This window comes from Neoarius graeffei, chromosome 10, assembly GCF_027579695.1.
Source record: "Neoarius graeffei isolate fNeoGra1 chromosome 10, fNeoGra1.pri, whole genome shotgun sequence".
Taxonomy (NCBI): domain Eukaryota; kingdom Metazoa; phylum Chordata; class Actinopteri; order Siluriformes; family Ariidae; genus Neoarius; species Neoarius graeffei.
Genome location: NC_083578.1, coordinates 35,217,458 through 35,236,651, shown reverse-complemented (window position 1 = coordinate 35,236,651; position 19,194 = coordinate 35,217,458). Strand labels below are relative to the sequence as shown.

The window sequence follows — 19,194 nt, the reverse complement described above, 5'->3', positions numbered from 1 at the left end:
GCAATGTTATGTAAGGTGATCGCCTAGGCATTCTCATTGTGAAAAGTAAGTCACATGTACATGGACTGGCATTTAATGTTGTATTTGTTCCTTTCTATTTGTTTTTTGTCTGTTCATATTCTTTTTGGGGGAGTAAAGTCAGTTTAAAAATGCCGTTAAATGCATAGGCCTATAGGCCAAGTTTAATGACCTTGAGGTTATCAGAGGTCATATGTCGTTTTACAAATGAAAAATGAATTCAGCACCCAAACATTTAACAAACAAGGCCATTTGCTAACTTCATTAATCATTTTAGTACATTTCATTCCTTAGAAAGCTGAGAAACTGGGTTCAGCTGAGACGTTTACAGGCCCAAAGTTCAATGACCTCTGGAGGTCAACAGAGGTCAGATAGAGCTCGGCATATTGCAGATTTGAATTCGGCACACCCAAATTGACAAAAGACTGTTTGCCGACTTTGTCTCAAAAATGCCTTTAACTCCTTAAATAAGCACTTTTTTGAATTTTGGTACCAGTCTAAATTTGTGCAGTTTTATAAAGAAATTAGCTGACAAGTTTTACTGAGCATCTTGCAGAACCAGCCATCACAGTTCCTCTGGAGACTTTGTCGCACTTCCTTCTTATTTTTGCAGCAAAATCTCAACACCTTTCATTATGTTTTTGTCTGAAAAGTGGTCTCACAATATGCTGCTTTCTTGAGTAACATACAAACTTTTCTGTAACAACTTTGTGCTGGAAAACTAATGTTCACCAATCTAGAATGTTTTTGTCCTGACTTGAGTCATAAAATTAATTTTATGAGCATCTTCTGGCAGCAAACTGCTCCCAAAGGCTGTGTGCGCACGTTCACTGCATCAAAGATCAGGCTTATTTTTACAGCCAAACACTTGGGCATCTTTAGGGTTGTTTACAACAATATAGAAGCAACGTATCCACTAGAATCGCTAGTCTCGGTAAGTCATGTGGCATGTACATGACATCACAATCTCGTATTCACTCATAATTTGTACTCCGAGTAAGAAGTCTGCGCCCAGGGACATTGTTTTTCTTTTCAAATAAAATCCGTACACAGTCTACAGGTATAAATATGAACAAGTGAAACCTCAAACATGTCTCGTATGGATATCATGTCTCAGTATAAAGTAGTTTAATTGAGGGATTTGTTTGGCTTTAATACTAGTTTACTGAAATTCTGTCAGGATCAAATAAACCACTTTCTCAAAATACAAAACAGTGCGCTCATAAAACAACACAGAACAAATGCATCTGGGAAGATCTTGATGTTGGCTGAATAATTCCTTTGCAAGACTTTCACAGATCAACTGTCCAGTTGTGCTGTAACCAATTCAATTATTTTGATTGAACTTTTAACCATTTTTGGGAAAAGTCCAAGTCCTCAGAGAGTGACATCATTTACTGCCCATATGGTTGAGTGTTTACATATACAAGTGTATACACAGTGGGTCTGCAGGAACCCCAGGCATCTCGGCCCAGACGCAGTCTCCTAGATAAAGGAATGCCCGTGTGTACTGTACGTGTACAGTACCCTTAGCCACATATGGTTATAATTAACTCATTTCAAACCAACTAAAAGAAAAAGATGAGCATACATACAGCTCACATTAATTTTCATATTCCATATCCAATAATCAATTACATAAAAGGAAAGCAACATACCTTCAATAAAATCTTCAATTTTTTTTCCATGAATTTAATGCAAAAAGTATATGCTCTGTATTCTGTGTGCAATATTACCAGGCCTTCCTTTATTGTACTGCTTTCCTGGTTTTGACTCATGGTTATATTTTTTGGAATTTGCCACCAATATCTTGTCTGTACCTCACTTCACTACTGCTCGTTCTCTTGACCATGATTTTCGATCAGTTTGTGTGTTTTTTAATAAAATCTTCCTGCACTTGCATCCATCTACCTCCCTTTACATGACAAAGCACTAAATCACAGGTTCATCATTATTAGTCTTAAGCTTAAGTATGTGTGAGAGAGACACGGTACCAGTCAAAAGTTTGGAAACGCCCTCTAATTCAGTGGTTTTTCATTACTTTAAAATTTTCTGAATTGTAGAATAATACTAAAGTCAGACATTATGAAGAAATGTATATGGAATTATTTGGTAAACAAACAAACAAAAAAGGGTTAATCAAACCAGGATGTTTTATATTTTAGATTCTTCAAAGTAGGCACCTTCTGCTTAGATGACAGCTTTGCACATCTTGGCATGTTCTCAGTCAGCTGTACGAGGTAATCACTTGGAATGGCTTTCAGTTTACAGCTATGCCTCGTCAAGAGTTAATTTCTTGACCTCTTAATGTGTTTGAGACCATCAGTTGTGTTGTGAAGGAAGTAGAGTTGGTATACAGTGAATGGCCCTATTTGAGTACTGTTCTAATCCATATTATGCCAAGAGCTACTCAACTAAGTAAAGAAAAACGACAGTCCATCATTACTTTCAGAAATGGTCAGTCAGTCCAAAAAATTTCAAGAACTTTGAACGCATCCCCAGGTGCAGTCACAAATACCCCTTTTCCACCAAATCAGTTCCAGGGCTGGTCCGTGGCCAGTGCTGGTGCTGGTTCACAACTCGTTCAACTTGCAAGCCAGCTGAGAACCAGTTTGATTTTCCACAGCTCGCGGTGCTAAGGGAAGCCACGTCATTACGTCGCTGTATACGTCAGTTACGTCGCTACGTTTGCATAAACCTTGACGCGAATATCGAAGCAAAAACAACACAGAAGAAGCAGCAGCAGCAACAATAATAAATGACTTCGCGTTTGTACAGCTGCTGCTTCTCGTCGCTTAAAAATGGCGATCTTTCGCGGTCTTGTTATTGTTGGTCTTAACAATTCCGCCCCCCCCGCTGATGTAAACGGTTCTTTCCTCTGGCCCAGCAAAAAGCTGGTGCTAGCCTGGAACCGGTTTTTCTGGCCCCAGAGCCAGTTCTTTGTCAGTGGAAACAGAAAACCCGGTTCCAAACTAAGCACTGGCCCCGAACCAGCCCTGGAACTGCTTTGGTGGAAAAGGGGCAAAAGACCATCAAACGTTATGATGAAACTGGCTCTCATCAGGACCACCCCAGGAAAGGAAGACCTAGGGTTACCTCTGTTGCACAGGATAAGTTTATCAGAGTTACCAGCCTCAGAAACCGCAAGTTAACAGCACCCCAGATAAGAGCCCATCTAAATGCTTCACGGAGTTCAAGTAGCACACACATCTCAACATCAACTGTTCAGAGAAGACTGCGTGAATCTGGACTTTATGGTCAAATTGCTGCAAAGAAGCCACTTCTAAGGAAGAACAAGAGGAAGAGAATAGCTTGGGCCAAGGAACACAAGGAATGGACATTAGACCAGTGGAAATCTGTCCTTTGATCTGAGGAGTCCAAATTTGAGATTTTTGGTTCCAATCGCCATGTTTTTGTAAGACGCAGAAAAGGTGAGCGGATGGTTCCAACATGTGTGGTTCCCACAGTGAAGTATGGAGGAGGAAGTGTGATGGTATGGGGGTACCTTACTGGTGACACTGTTGGTGATTTATTCAAAATCGAAGGCACACTTAACCAGCATGGCTACCACAGCATTCTGCAGAGACATGCCATCCCATCTGGTTTGTACTTAGTGGGCCCATCATTTGTCTTTCAACAGGACAATGACCCAAAACACACCTCTAGGCTATGTAAGGGCTATCTGACCAAGAAAGAGGGAGATGGAGTGCTTCGTCAGATGACGTGGCCTCCACAATCACCTGATCTAAACCCAATTGAGATGGTTTGGGATGAGTTGGACTGCAGAGTGAAAACAAAGCAGCCAACGAGTGCTCAGCACCTCTGGGAGCTCCTTCAAGACTGTTGGAAAACCATTTCGAGTGATTCTCTCAATCAGCTTCATGAGGTAATGTCAAGAGTGTGCAAAGCTGTAATCAAAGCAAAAGGTGCCTACTTTGAAGAATCTAAAATCTAAAACATATTTGAGTTTGATTAACAGTTTAAAGTTTACTAAATGATTGCTTACGTGTTGCTGCATAGTCTGGATGACTTCAGTATTAATTTACAATGTAGGAAAAATAAATAAATAAATAAAAACATCGAATTTGAAGGTGTTTCCAAACTTTTGACTGGTACTATATATATATATATATATATATATTTTTTTTTTTTTTAAATTAAAATGAGACAGGGCCCTCAAGCCCTAGTGAACTCAAACACTGCACCTTTTTATGGCTTAAATCAGTTATCTGGTCTGTACATTTCAGTAAAACTCCGTGCTTTTTTTTTTAAAATCCTCTACGTTGAACCTGAACACAGATTTGTGAAACACCGTGTTGTTCAGCAGTGGTAACAATGCTGTCCCCAGCACCCTTACTAGAATAAGACATCCTACACAGAAATGGAGGCCTGTGCATTAACAGTCATGAATGAAAATATATACATTAGATGGACAGACAGACCATCCATAACCTCAAAACAGACTGATAATGTTATTCACTTTGCCTCTCATTACAATGGCACCCATCAAGGAATGGGATATTAGGCAGCAGCAGAACAGTTCTTGAAGTTAAGATGTTGGAAGCAGGAAAAATGGGCAAGCATAAGGATCTGAGTGACTTTGACAAGGGCCAAATTGGCACATCCTGTGGGGTCTTCCCGGTACACACTGGTTAGTACCCACCAAAAGTGGTCTGAGGAAGCACAACCAGTGACTGGGTCAAAGGCCTACTGACTTACATGGGGCACGAAGGCTAGTCCATATGGTCCAATCCCACAGAAGAGCTACTGTAGCACAAACTGCTGAAAAAGTTAATGCTGAATAAAACAAAAAGGTGTCTAACTTGTTCAGCAGTTTGTGCTACAGTAGCTCTTCTGTGGGATTGGAAAAATATCGATTTAGACTATCTTTTTTCATAATTTAATTCAAAAAGGTGAACTTTCCTATACTCTAGTCATTACACAGTAAAATATTTCAAGCCTTTTTTGTTTTAATTTTGATTATAGCTTTCAGCACATGAAAATCAGAAATCCAGTATGTCAAGTTACTAGAATATCTCCCCTCTGACGAGATAAATCAAAAATGTTTTTACAATACAGAAAATGTCCAACTTCTGAAAGATATCTTCATTTACACACACACCCACACATTACCGCATTATTGGCACCCCTGCATTTAATACTTTGTGCAACCTCCTTTTGCCAGTAAAACAGCATCAAGTCTTCTACAGCATTCTATAAGGTTGGAGAATACAGAGCAGGGCATCCGAGACCATTCGTCTTTACAGAATCTCTCCAGATCATCCAGGTCCTAGGCCCTCTCTTGTGCACCATCCTCTTCAGTTCACCCCGCAGGTTTTCAATGGGGTTCAAGTCAGGGGACTGAGATGGCCATGGCAGAAGCTTGAGTCTGTGGTCAGCTAACCATTTTTGTGTTGATTTGGACACGTTTCGCATCATTGTCCTGCTGGAAGATTCAAATGACGTTTTAACTTCCTGGCAGAGGCAGCCAGATGTTGATTTACAAATGTCCTGGTATTTCATCTAGTCCATAATGCCATGTACCTTAACAAGGTTTCCAGGACCTTTGGAGGAAAAACAGCCCCAAAGCTTTCACCCTAATTTATAGTTGGGATAAGGTTTTCATTATAGCCAGTATTTTTTAAACTACACACAAACCCACCTTGAGTGTTTATTGCCAAAAAGCTCCATTTTTGTTGCATCAGACCACTGTTCCAATCAAAGTTGTAGCAGCGTTTCACAAACTTCAGGTGCTTACATTTGTGGTTAACTGACAAAAGGCTTTTTTCTTGGCATACCTTCCAAATAATCTACTGCAATAGAGATGTGTCTAATGGTGGTTTTGGAGATTTGGAAACCCTAAGACTTCACTTTTTCTTGGAATTCACCAACAGTGATCCTTGGGGATTTTTTTTTTTTGGCCATTTTACCATCCTCCTCACTGTACATAGGGTCAAAATAAACTCATCTTCCAGGCAAGTTTGTAACAGGTCCAGTAGGTGTCCACTTTTTTTTTTTAAATGTACATTACAGCCCCAAGAAGAGAAACGGATATTTTCCAACAACTAGCCATTTTTCATAACCATTTCCTGACTTATGAATCTCATTCTATTCTACTCTCTAATCTCATTCTACTCTATGCATCTCATTCACTTGGTTTGGCAGTCCCTAAAAATCTTCTCAATTAATTGATTTGTTGGATTATTTTTTTAACTATACAAAATATGAAATATTGTTGCAGAATTGTACTAGAGAATTCCTAAATAGGTAAAATTATCAGCATTAGAACACCACAAGAATCTTAAACTGCTCGCCAACCCAACAAGACCCCAAATTAATACAGCGTCATTGTATTCTATACATTTTTTTTTTTAGACCGGTTCCACACACTTCCCGCAAATCCTTTTAGACACACACACACACATACATACATATACATATATATATATATATACACACACAATGTGTGTGTGTGCACACATATATACACACACACACACAATATGTGTGTGTGTATACACACACAATATGTGTGTGTGTATACACACACTTTTTTTATATATATATATATATATATATATATATATATATATATATATATATATATATATATATATATACACACACACACATACAATTTTATATCCATCCCCCCCCACTGGTTGTGCCAGCAAACACTTTTTGCTCATTTTGCTTGCCATGTGCACACAAGGCTAATTATTTTGTGTGTGAAATTGACTTCAAAGCTCTGGTGTTGACTCTCCATTTATAATAAATTGATGAAAGTTATTTTGGGACTGAATAAGATTGGAAGCAAAAACAGGGATGGAAACATTTATTAAAATACAGTGTATGCTAAGAAAGTCAGTGTCGAAAAAAGAAAAAAAGTTTAACCACTTACAAGCCAATTGGTTTGAATAACTTCACTACTTTCTGCCCAACCCTACACAAAAGGCACATGCTTCATGACAGCTGTGTTTAGAAGACAGAAAAACAATCACCGAAAAGACTCATCGTTCATTGGAGACCAAGTTCAATCATTTAAGTATCAGAAGATAAGATGGTCAGATACCACCGTCTTCACTTTCAGCTTGACCAAAAAACGAAACATTCCTTGTTCTGGCGGACATTTAACGGTAATTTTCACGTGTCCCGTCTGCATTTCAAAAGCATCGAACCAGATAGCCGACAAAAATAAATAAAATGTGTCCGTCTATTTCAAAAGCATCAAACCCCATGGCCCATGAGAAATGGTAAAAGATATAGGTCTAATCTACTTCTAATTTTCTTCCAAATGTTACACTGGGTGAATACATCATGTCGTAATACAGCCTGTGAAACAAGGGCCCCCATGGGCACGACTTAAAAAAAAAAAAAAATTCATAACTCTGCCAGAGATGGTCCTAGCCCCACCAAACTTCACAGGCACATCCCTCTCCCTGACTACTACTACTACTAACTCCGTATTCACTTTTTTTTTGCACAACGCAGCTGAACTAGTGTTTTAAGGTTGACTATATCGGATTGATCCAGTCAGTTAAGAGTTCAGTTTACATGAAATTTTGCAGTACAGTATTAAGTGCCAAACTGCCAAATCAATGGTTATGTGCATTTTTCCCCCATTCAGAATATGAATGACAGTCATATGCGTTGTAGAACGTAGATTTATATTTTAGAGTTTTTATTTTCTTTCATTTTCCAAGTTGTAGTCCAGCAGATTTTAGTCTGAATGCCAAACGATATTACCATGTCTAGTTTTGAGTCAAAGTCAGTTACTTGGAATCTCACTCAATTTTAACTCTTATGTAAGAATAGTTGTATTGTTAATTACTAAATTTCTTATAAACTTTTTATAAAACACAGTATTAAAAAAAAATAATTGTTGACAGTGTTATTACAGTACCCATGTATGAGTACCCGTAAGTTGTAACCAACTGGAACATCCTCACCCCCATACTTTTTTCTAGACATGGAACTGACCTGTGTACACTACTGTTTTCTTGGGTAGAACTTTAAGCACGTTTTGCTTGAATCTGATATTTTCTTATAAATTATGTTCAATTTGTGCTGTAATTACTCTAGCAACTAATGTCTAGAATACAGTGGTGCGTGAAAGTTTGTGAACCCTTTAGAATTTTCTATATTTCTGCATAAATATGACCTAAAACATCATCAGATTTTCACACAAGTCCTAAAAGTAGATAAAGAGAACCCAGTTAAACAAATGAGACAAAAATATTATACTTGGTCATTTATTTATTGAGGAAAATGATCCAATATTACATATCTGTGAGTGGCAAAAGTATGTGAACCTCTAGGATTAGCAGTTAATTTGAAGGTGAAATTAGAGTCAGGTGCTTTCAATCAATGGGATGACAATCAGGTGTGACTGGGCACCCTATTTTATTTAAAGAACAGGGATCTATCAAAGTCTGATCTTCACAACACATGTTTGTGGAAGTGTATCATGGCACGAACAAAGGAGATTTCTGAGGACCTCAGAAAAGGCATTGCTGTTGCTCATCAGGCTGGAAAAGGTTACAGAACCATCTCTAAAGAGTTTGGACTCCACCAATCCACAGTCAGACAGATTATATACAAATGGAGGAAATTCAACACCATTGTTACCCTCCGCAGGACTGGTCGACCAACAAAGATCACTCCAAGAGCAAGGCGTGTAATAGTCGGCAAGGTCACTAAGGACCCCAGGGTAACTTCTAAGCAACTGAAGGCCTCTCTCACATTGGCTAATGTTAATGTTCATGAGTCCACCATCAGGAGAACACTGAACAACAATAGTGTGCATGGCAGGGTTGCAAGGAGAAAGCCACTGCTCTCCAAAAAGAACACTGCTGCTCGTCTGCAGTTTGCTAAAGATCACGTGGACAAGCCAGAAGGCTATTGGAAAAATGTTTTGTGGATGGATGAGACCAAAATAGAACTTTTTGGTTTAAATGAGAAGCGTTATGTTTGGAGAAGGAAAGACTGCATTCCAGCATAAGAGCCTTATCTCAACTGTGAAACATGGTGGTGGTAGTATCATGGTTTGGGCCTGTTTTGCTGCATCTGGGCCAGGACGGCTTGCCATCATTGATGGAACAATGAATTCTGAATTATACCAGCGAATTCTAAAGGAAAATGTCAGGACATCTGTCCATGAACTGAATCTCAAGAGAAGGTGGGTCATGCAGCAAAACAACGACCCTAAGCACACAAGTCATTCTACCAAAGAATGGTTAAAGAAGAATAAAGTTAATGTTTTGGAATGGCCAAGTCCTGGCCTTAATCCAATTGAAATGTTGTGGAAGGACCTGAAGCGAGCAGTTCATATGAGGAAACCCACCAACATCCCAGAGTTGAAGCTGTTCTGTACAGAGGAATGGGCTAAAATTCCTCCAAGCCGGTGTGCAGGACTGATCAACAGTTACCGGAAATGTTTACTTGCAGTCATTGCTGCACAAGGGGGTCACACCAGATACTGAAAGCAAAGGTTCACATACTTTTGCCACTCACAGATATGGAATATTGGATCATTTTCCTCAATAAATAAATGACCAAGTATAATATTTTTATCTCATTTGTTTAACTGGGTTCTCTTTATCTACTTTTAGGACTTGTGTGAAAATCTGATGTTTTAGGTCATATTTATGCAGAAATATAGAAAATTCTTAAGGGTTCACAAACTTTCAAGCACCACTGTAATTTAGACTTTGAAGATCACAAAAAAACATGCCTGGAAATAGCTGAGAAGCCATCTCCAGGCATCTAAAGCCCTCCAGTTTCCAGGGCCCAAAGGTGGTCCCCGGACCCTCAGCCACATTGTTCCGGGACTTTGGCCCGTCATTCGGACAGGCTGAAATTTGAACAGACACATTTCAGACTTGTCTTCCCTGTGACAGGCTGCTTAAAATTCCTTATTTCCCCCCATACAATGCTAGCATGTTGGTAGGTGGTTGCTTTGGAGTAGGTGGTTGCTAGCATGGTAACATGTGAATATGCTAAAATGCTCGGCTTTACATGCTGCATGTGCGCATGCAAGCATTCCTAATGACGTGGCCACTGAGTAGAAGTTAATTTGTCATCAATGTCTCGAATTAACAAATCTTTAACAAATGCATCAATTGGGAAATGGAAGGATGACTGTCAAGCCTCCAATAATTGGCGGCAAAAAGGATGGATAAAAGGCAAGACAAAAGGTGAGTGCAGGTCAGACCTGCTATCATGTATGTGCTGGGTGAGTTGGCCTGAGGTGCCATATGAAGTTTGGCAGAATTCCATTCATTTAAATGGTGGCCAAAAATTAAGTGTATGGAGGGAAAAAGGGATGCATGAAAAGAGACAAGTGCAGGTCTCCAATGAGGGGACGCACATGTGGGGGGACTTGGCCTGAAGTATCATGTGAAGCTTCATGAAATTTGGTCACGCTGTAAAAAACCAGATGGAGACTGAACGTTTTCCTCCCAAAACTCCATTCATTTAAATGGGGGTAAAAATGAATAAGTGAATGGGGGGGAAAGGGATAAGCAAAAAGAAAGGGGGGGAGGAGTGCGAGTCATAAGTGATAGCATGTATGCGTCAGAAAAGAAGAAACCACCTGTCACATGCACACTTCAAGCACAGTGAAATTCATCCTCTGCATTTAACCCATCTGAAGCAGTGAACACACACACACACACACACACACACACACACACACACACACACACACACACACACAGAGCGCGAGCAGTGGGCAGCCACACCAGAGTGCCCAGGAAGCAGCCAGGGGTCAGGTACCTTGCTCAAGGGCACCAAGGCCGCCCCACATCAACCTAACTGCATGTCTTTGGATTGTGGGGGAAACCAGAGCACCCGGAGGAAACCCACGCAGACATGGGGAGAACATGCAAACTCCACACAGAAAGGCCCTCGCCAGCCGCTAGGTTCGAACCCAGAACCTTCTTGCTGTGAGGCGACTGTGCTAACCACTACACCACCGTGCCATAAGGGGAGTTGGTCTGAGGCATCACAAAGTTTGGCAGGTCTCCAATGAATTATTCAATCAGAACGATTTGATCCGTGAGCCCCATTCATTTTCTATTGAGGGTGGTGACAAAAAAATAAAAATATCACAAGAACGAGAGAACGGGGTGACTATCCATAAGCTGTACACAGGCACACCATTCCTGATCATACTTGATGGTTTAAAAGTTGGTCATCAGAAACTTGACCTTCATTAATTTTATATTTTTCACATATTACCCACCTAAAAATCATGAGATCAAGAAAATTTTATTTATTCTGAAATGTAAAACATTGCTTTCTGGATCACTAGATCTAGGCCAGGGGGTTCTCAACCTTTTCTACTTTAAGGCCCACCTATTCATATTTGTAACAAGTCGGGGCCAATTAAAAAAAATTAAAATTAAATAATTTGGCTCATCTATTTGATTAGAATCTCATCTATTGTAAAACGTATATTAATGGGGATACATCACTCCCCGTCACAGGTGGGAGCCCAGGAATTAAATAAATGCAATTTAAAAAAAAAAAAAAAAAAAAAAAAACATCTGTTTTTAAATTGTAGGCATTGTATTTAAAAAAAAAAAAAAAGTATGGATGCGCCAGAAGCCAAACCATGCATGCAGGGCATTCTCAGTCAAACGGGATTAATAATCCAAAAGTGGAGTCTGGTCGATTAACGCAAGAACTTACTGCCATGGTTTGTGTACAGCAAACAAGCAAGTTATTAAAACCAAGTAGTACACTCAAAAGAAGTGGATACAGAAATCACTCAATTGGGATAGAGCCTTACACACCAACAAAGAAGGATTTTTCCTGTGAAAGAAAAAAATTTACTAGCTAAATTTGACATTAGCAGAATAAATTTTGATCCTATTGTAGTCTTAACTAAATACAAAGACAATAGTTATGCATACTATTAATTAACTTAATGAAAATTAATAGATCAACAGATTTAAGGGTTTTTTTTGTTTGTTTAAAGATTGTGTATATTTTTAGTCTTTTGTATTTGTAATTTTTTATATCATCTGCACATACACAACCCCAGCAACTCTGCTGATCAACTTACCATGTTTAAATAAAAAGTTATTCATTCATTAGGAGTTGGAAAATTATCCATCAGGCAGATTCTACCATAACGGAGGCCAGTTAAGTCCCATCTCCTTAAATTGCTGAATTGATTATTTTGATCATTCTATTAAGTTTTTCTAGTAGCATTTGGGGGTCTTGGACATTCACAGTAAATTTTAGGACAGTAGTCCTGGTAACTAATTAATAAAAGCCTGACATGACAGACATGCTAAATGACAATAGAAACACATCGGTTTCTATCATCAAAATCTGACAGACAAACTAACGTCTACCATCATATTCTGACAGACACTCTAGATGACAATCGCAACAAAACTGTTTCTTACATTATTAATCTGACAAATTTAGTAATAATATTAAATACCTCATCACTAGAACCAAATAATAAAAAAAATTGAAATAAAGATAAAATTTATTTTCAAAATTGAAATATCAACAATAATTGTCAGAACAGTGACGATAGACACGACTGTGTCACTTTCGCAGGGAAATAACACATTGAAATGGCCTGTCGGCTGAAAGGGTCGTAAGCGGCTCCGATTTATCTCAACTTGCGATAGTTTTCCTCCAGAAAAATTTAAATATGAATGCACAAATATATTCTCAATGTTTCTATCGTCAAAAATTTCTATCGTCAGGATAGCTGACTGAAAATCTTACCTTGATTTATTTGATGAAATCTAGCTGTCAGAACTCCAAGTCTTGCCCGGAAGTAAATGTCTGCTGTCACAAAAATCATGCGCAGTAGAATTTCCTCTTTGCGTCAGTCAACATGTGCGTGGTGAGGGCTTGAATTTTGCTATCGTTAGGTGCATTTGACTGACAGACTGACGATAGCATTTTTTAAAAATAACTGTGGGCTTCTCTCGTGAACGAAACAGATTAACAACGAAAAAACTATTTCAACTCTATCTGTTGACACCCAAAAATTATAAAGCCTGCTTCCACACGATAACTACCAAAGATCCATAATGGCTGAGTCTATCATCAGGTCATCTGACAGAAATTCACTGACGATAGCAACAGGGATAATGAAAGGGATTTTTAAAATGGGAGTTATGTCTGTCAGATATGTCAAAGAAATAGAACTTTATTCTTTAAAAATCTTTTATTGATATACTCAGTGCATTTTTAAATGACGTGCTGTTTTAGAAGACCAAATACCATATTTCAATCTTGAAAATATTACCTCACTGAAAAAAGGACAAGAAAAATTTATTTTGTGGGCAAGTGGTTAATGGATCCAGTTACGGTAGAATCTGCCATCTGCTGAGTTCCCAGACATCTCAAACTACCTGGTGCTGCATGCATCGTTCTACACTGACAAACCGATCAAACCTGGAAGAGCATGGAGCCATACACCTTTTTATAATGTGACTGGGTTAAAGACCTGGGGATCAAGACACAAGATAAATCCTCAATTGTTTTTGCCGGGTAAATGAGTGTTTCTGGGATTTTTGTATGCATCTTTGAGAAAGTTGCTAGAACGCTACAAGTTTTAGTATCGGGTGTAAACAAACCACAGCCGCTCGATTCTCAATCCTCCCTGCTCTTCTCCAGCAGGCATCACAGACCCATATAATTTACCCACAAACGTATTCATTTATTCAGCCTGCTGCGTGCTCTCTCCCTCTCTCTCGGTGCGTGCACACGTGCAGGTTAAATGTAGAGGAGGAAAGTAACAAAAATAAAGGCTTGTTCTTAATTTACCCACAAATGTAGTTATTCCACTTGAAGTGTACGGCAAACCACCTACCGGACTTGGGACACTACGACATCCTGAACTATTTAGTATTTGGCTTCAAACTTGGAAAAAAAATTCGCAGCCCAGTAGACCCATTAGTGGCCCGCGGCCCAGTGGTTGAGAAACCCATATCTTGGCCATTTTGAGGAAAATAAATGCATGGTTTATTGTACAGCATAAGTGCAATTATCCAAACTCTCTGGGGGGAAAAAACGTTTGTCAAACTGAGAGGATGTTCACATAAAAGGGGTTCATATAACAGAGCTCATACTGTAATACAGCGTTTCAGTGGTTTATCATGATCAACTACAAAAGCCGGAGTAAAAAGACAAAACATTTATAGGTCTTTCAACAGCAACAAAATTACTGTATTTACTTCCTGAACTGTGCACTATTGGACTTAACTTAATGAAGTCAATACTGAAAGATGCCCATCCATACAACATTTAATTTGGAGCAATTCCAGCGTTATGGACGTGACACTTGAACTCAAAATGGCAACAAATGACCCAGTGCATGTTTTATTGTCTCCCAGTATTTAAACAGGTGTTGCATATTTTAAGGCTGTACCATACTGGAGAAGTGATAGAACAAGAACAATTCCCATAGTACATCTAGGGCATGCCAGAAAACGCCAATAAAAGATGCGTTATGGATGTGACAGAAAAAGTATCACTTTTCTTGGGTGACTGTACATTTTTATCAAACTCTGAAATTGTAAACCTAATGTCGAAATGGAGATATCCATTTGATAGAGGGGTCCAAGGTGAATATTAAAAAAAATCTTTGTTTAAAATATTTTGTATTTCATGCAGAGTTTCGGAAGGAAAAGTCAGCGTTATGGATGTGACGAAATTCCGTTATGGATGTGACGCGTCTGAAATAGACATGGCATGTGTTTAGAAAATCAGCAATTTAACCACCATAACCCTTTGAAAAACTCTATAAATATCAGCTAAAACTATCAAAGTTCTTAAATAATATTTAGGATGGCTATTGTTTTGCTGTTTTGTGGATTTTAGCATACATTTCTGTGGCTTGTGGGAATAATATAGAATTGTACATGATCAAAGTTGATTTTAGCTTGGGTTTACATTATAAGAAAGAAAGACTGACAGTGACATATTAGGTTGGTTACAAATTGGTTCAACTTATTCACATCTATAAAATACAGGCCTAGATGATATCTCTGGGAGTGGTTTTGATGTATTACATGTTGCTTTATTTTTGCATGGTGAGGTTGACATTTACATGGAATTGCCCTAAACTGAACATGAAGTTACGGAGATGATCCGTTGCTACATAGCTGACTTTGCTTTCTCCACTGGACTTCTGTTGTATGACCGGCAGTGGAACACTGAACCTTTGGCAATCATGAATTGCTCGTGTGTGACCAGGCTGCTCACTCAGCTGTGTGTTCAGCAAGAAATTGCTGTTCACATAGCCTCCTCTTTTTAAGCAGAGACTAGTCATTCACAAGCCATGGTCTGTCTTCACTTCATACCTGAAGTTGTGAGAGAAATTGAAAGTTTTAGTTCTGGAACACGACTGACGAAGACGGTTTGCTTCCAGGAAGACTACTACTGTGCATTTCTGAGCACTGCATTTAACACGCGCTGTGATTGGCCGAGAGCATAAATCGGGTCACCTCTCGGCCAATCACAGCACAGCTAACATAAGGATACAGAAATTCCCAGAATTATCCAAATCAGTGTAAAACAATGACACGTGGAACAGTCCAAAACGCCAAAAACGTGTTGATTCTTTTAAGTATACTCCCAAGTCAGAATACTACGATTCGCTTGTTACACGGGCAAAAACGGCTGCTACAACCAAATAGTATACGTTGGCATCTCTACCCTTTACTTCAACAGAACACTTGATTTCCAATTGAACAGAGTCAAAAATAACCTTGGAACAACCAACAGTGAAGGAATTCGATTTACAAGCCGAACACAGAACAACACTGCTTTTTCATCATATCATTAGCCCAGGGCCGTTTCTAGCTGTTGAAAAGACCAAGGACTAAGTCAAGTTTTCCTGGGGGTTGTATTTTTAAAGGGAGATTGGCATCGATTAGTTGGGGAGGTTGTATCCAACTTTACAAGGTAATATCACCTACACACAAAGGTTGAGACATCTTTATTACTGATTTTTGTACTGTTCTTTTTCAAATTTATGTAGTTCACTTCAATTTTTGACTCATTTGGTCAACACCACCACCCAAAATGTCTCAGGAAACTGAGGCATGTGCCAACTGACTTAAACAGCACTAGTAAAATTTATCATCAGTTTCATAAAAACATGCATATCTCACTCCCATCTCTCTTTTAGGACCACAAAGACACAAATTCTCAGCTAAATTATTATATTACAACATTGAAAATCCCAGATGACATCCCAATCAGTTTTCTATTTAAAATAAATAAATTAAATATTTGAGGGTGAAAATACCCATGGGCTATAGCCAGAGTGACATGGCCAAACGATACCACTGCGTTAGCCACAGGAACAACACACCAACCAAAACATGGAGCCCTTCAGTCGCTTGCTGGCTGATGGCACTTTCACTTTTTTTTTTTTTTAACCAACCCCTGTATTACGGACACCGTCTGATGTGCTAGGGGACGGTAGGGGCTGAGTGTGCCTCCCCCGTGGCTGTTTCAGCCCTTAAATCATCTTCAGTGCTTGAAGAAGCTCGCCCATAAAACTTCGTCAGCTTAGACTGCATCCATGTTTGGTTCATGCACAGAGTTACACCAAGCCAATTAAGACTCACTGCAATTGGTCAAAAGCTTGGCACCCATTTGGTCATTATGTGTAGTTGATTTTTATTGGTCACAAGCACATGCTCACTGTTTACACTCTGGCTTCCCACTGTCTCATCACTGGGGCTGGATTTCAGCAAACTGAGGGATTTGTAGAGGAATTTCTATAAATGATGACTTATGTGAAAGATGACAGATACATTTGTTACTGTGACAAGCGCCAGAGGGAACCCTGCAGAACCTGTGGGAGGAAACCCACACAGACGCAGGAAGAACATGCAAACTCAACACAGAAAAGCCCCCCCCCCCCCCCATTCGGCTGTGAGGTTCAATCCTGGAACCTTCTTGCTGCGAGGCAGCAGTGCCAACCACTGCACCACCCTGTCACCTGCCTCAAGTGCTTATCCATAAGCATCCCCAAGTAGAGCCCTGCACTCCCGCGGGACCAGATGGAAAGCGGTGCGGTGCGGGACAAATGTTGAAAGCTCATTGCGGGCGCAGGCGGGAGGGGGAGTGCACAATGTGGGAGAGGTGATAAGCTGCAGTCCCGCTAACTAAAAACGTGTTTACAATAAAATTTATAAATTATTAATTTATGTCTATCATATATAATTTGTGCTGGATATTTTATTTGGCATTAATAAAAACATTTTAAGATGCCTAAATTTGCGGATGTGGTCTAATCTCGCGTACGTTTCCGATTCCTTTCCGCTCTTCAATCATTAATTTCCAAAATGAGGTATCAGGTGATTTCCAAATGAGGGGTATTGCAATTTTATATTAGTCTAAATGAACATCTACACCAAGTTGTAAGCATCAGGGGAAGATTATGGACGCACCAAATTTGGCTTAATGGTCATTTAATGGTGAAATGCCGTTCGCACCGTCAGCCAACTTCAGGTTGTTTCTCTGAATTCCGACAATAAACGAGACCATCCGAACACATCTGAAAACATCGTGGTTTGAACTGTGTTGGTTCAAATCAACTTGGTTCAGACCAAGCTGGTACTACAGCTTTGGTAAACAGTCGTTTTTTGGATGTTAGTTACAGTAGTTCAAACGTGCATCGTACCATATTGGTTTAATGCTAACTTGGTTGGTTGTTTGGGAAACGCACCCCTGAACGTGAGCTGTAGATATTTATGCTCAAATCCACTCAAAGTAGGGGGCGGGGCACCATCACGCTGTGTCTTTAAATTATATTAATTTCTTATAGGCCTACTTGTATTTCCTAGAATGTAAATGTGAGGAGTGACATAAGCTATGTGCAATGTACAATATTCTTAATATCCAGTGTAGATTTTGGTAGGTGTGTTGGGTATCTCTGTAAAGCCTCAGCTGCGCATGCCGCCTGGCAACGCGCACCCTCGCTACGTGCGCTAGGTGAAGGATCAGTCAGTGGAGAGCTCAGCATGTTTAATTCCCCAAGCCAATGACAAGAACTTTCGTGAGAAATAACGCGAACGTCTGCATCATGCGGGATTTGCGGGCGGGAGCGGGACAAAATATGGCGGGCGGGAGCGGGACTGAATCATAATTCTTTGCGGGAGCGGGACTGAAAATTCTGTCCCGTGCAGACCTCTATCCCCAAGTTATCTTCATTAAAATCGTGCAAGCTTATCCACATCTCCAGATGGCATTTGGCCTCTCCCCTATTAACAGAATGCCTCACACCAGAGCAGACAACTTCCAGAAGTAGCAAGCATTGCTCGTAAAGAACACATCCAAATGGCACAAACCACCAACAATCTCAGAAAATCTCTCCAAATGGCAAACCTCTTCCACTGACAATGACTTTAGAAATGGCAGACAACTTCTAGAAACAGTAAACACTGTTTTAAAAAATAAACAAAACAACCCCCCCCCAAAAAAAAAAAACAAAAAAAAAAAATGGCACAAACCACCACCAAAAAGAGAAAATATCTACAAAATGGCACAAATGGAAAATGTAACTTGCAGTTAGAAAATGTGAAATTTCATGAAGTTTAAAACTTATTTTATTTAGCTTTTAGGGAAACCACCACCAGAGCCCTATTAGCACAGTCATGTAATATACGCATGCACGTGGTGCCGTTTCCACCTCCAACAACATGGATGTGGAGTTGGATTTTAGAAGAAGTTACATTGTGCAATCCCCCCCCCCCCCCCCATTATATTTTCCTTTTTTAAAAACAATAATTGGCTCTCTCATTTTTCCACAGTTTTCCACCGTGCATTTAGCAACTTTTTTTTTTCTTCCTAGCATTCCCAATCAGAAAAGGGCCATGGCCCACTTTTGAGAAACCAGTTAAGAAACTCTGCTTTAAAGTCTTCAGAACAGACGATCTTGTGCTTTCTGGTTTCTCAGTGAAATGATGAGCAGGAGAAAAAGAGCAATCGGAGCAAGCTAGTTATGGTGTCTGGCAATGATAAGAACTAACTTCCCATAACATTAAAACTAACTATAAACCGGTAAAATGCATAGTGGTATTAATCAATTTTCAAAAAAAATGTTAATTATACATTTAACAGTTATTCCAGAAAATCAAGTCACGCATGAGCTGATGGGCGACAAGCGCCTCATCGGCTATA

General features: G+C 39.5%; 1 protein-coding gene across 7 annotated transcripts in view; it reads right to left on the bottom strand.

Moving 5' to 3' along the window:
• The window catches only part of gapvd1 (GTPase activating protein and VPS9 domains 1), a 271,874-nt gene that overhangs the window by 185,541 nt on the left and 67,139 nt on the right, over positions 1-19,194 (bottom strand). The gene's annotated exons all lie outside the window — the stretch shown is intronic.